Genomic DNA, 1745 nt, shown 5'->3' with positions numbered 1-1745 from the left:
GCAGAAATTTATTAGAGTTTTGATATTTCATATACTTTTGCCTACTGCGTTTCGTTCACTTTAAAAGTCCACTAGTGGCAGATCTCGAACTTGAATTATCTGCTTGAGCCACGCGTTTCGAAGTGAAAAAGAAAAAAAAAAAATGATTGAAGAGAAAGACGAAAAATTCCCCCCGCAGGGGGGAAAAAAGGAACAGAATGTAAAGCAGAAAGAGGTGGGAGGGGGAGAGCGAAGGTTGTTGCTCGTTAACAAAACGAATCCGCGTTGGCCACATGCGAAAGCTGGCCAACCCCCGCCAGATTTTTCAGGTGTCCAGGTGACAAACGATCGTCGTACGTGCGGATGCATTTCTCGCTGGATTTTCGCAGCGGCGCGGCTCGGCTCGCGCGCCTCGGAGAAATGAACCTGTTGCGGAGGTTTATGAGAGGCATTAGCATACTTCGTCGTTGGCCTCGTCTCCGTCGGGCCCAGGCGGGCATTGGCGCGGCGCGGCGCCGCGATGCATCGTCGATGCACCGGCGAAACAGCTGCGAGATAAAAAAGAACCGACAGACCGACCGACCGACCGACCGACAGACCGACCGTAGGGAGAGAGAGTGCACTTGTTGCGCCGCTACTTTCGATACATGCCGCCGTTCCGTCCTTCACCCGCTTGGATAAGGGATGAATTTTTTATCCGGCCACGATGATGGCGCGATCAAGTCCTCCTCGTGCATCTGTAGAACGTCGATCGATTTTCAAGCGGGGATTTTCACTTATTCCTGAGCGAACTGGGCGAATTTTCATTGCAATTTTCTCCTCTCTCTCTCCTTCTCTGTCGAAAAGTGGAAAATTGAAGTCGATGGTATCGTGTTTAGATCAAACGAATGCTTCTCTCGTCCTCGATTTCGACGAAATTCAAATTGACGCGAGTATTGCATTGTGTTTGGCCGAAGAACTAGAATTACCAAAATGATCAAACTGACCAATTTGTAATTTTTTGTTGAACATTCTACAGATGTAGAACAGTATGTTTTTAGAGATTTAAATGATTTTTCGTAAGATGTGTAAATGGAAATTTGTGCACCTCATTGTATTATAAAGTCCATCTTACTTTAACATCTCTGACGGTAGTTTCAGTGTTAACCCAAAATTTTTTCAAATAGGAATTAATTACTATTATTGTAAAGTGTCGAAACGTCACGTGTAACTTTTACTATATTTAATCTTCAATTTGACGAGTTCAAGAATTTGCATTTGTTCTTTTCTCTTCAAGTTCACACCGATAATCCATAATTCGAGGTTATAAGGCAAAAGATTCAGAACAATATTATTCAATCTCATTCAAAAACATAATATATCTCCACATTTGATTGTAGTTGATTACAAGCACGAGTTTTGTCAAAGTCAACGTTGGCGTTGATTCAAAATTGGTCCCAAACCTGGGCGAGATCTTTCTAGTCACGAAAATTGATCATTGCCTCGTGTTTGATAACGCTCATCGCGTTTCAACCGTCGACGAAAGTTCGCGACAGCTGTGAACTTCGAGCTGGCACGTTTTCCTCTTCCGCTGGATGCTGACGATGCATTGTCTTCCGGTTCGTGTAAGAGGACGCCGAATGCTGCGAAAATAATTGCTCGACGAAAGACAGAGGCACGAGTCGGAACGAGGAAGTCGGTGGAAGGAAGGAAGGAAGGAAGGAAGGAAGGAAGGAAGGAAAGGTGAAAGTAAATAAAGAAAAAAGAAAGAAAGAGAGAGAGAAAAA

The sequence above is a fragment of the Frieseomelitta varia genome, unplaced genomic scaffold (assembly GCF_011392965.1).
Source record: "Frieseomelitta varia isolate USP_RPSP 00005682 unplaced genomic scaffold, Fvar_1.2 scaffold_215, whole genome shotgun sequence".
Lineage (NCBI taxonomy): Eukaryota > Metazoa > Arthropoda > Insecta > Hymenoptera > Apidae > Frieseomelitta > Frieseomelitta varia.
This window is presented reverse-complemented; position numbering follows the sequence as displayed.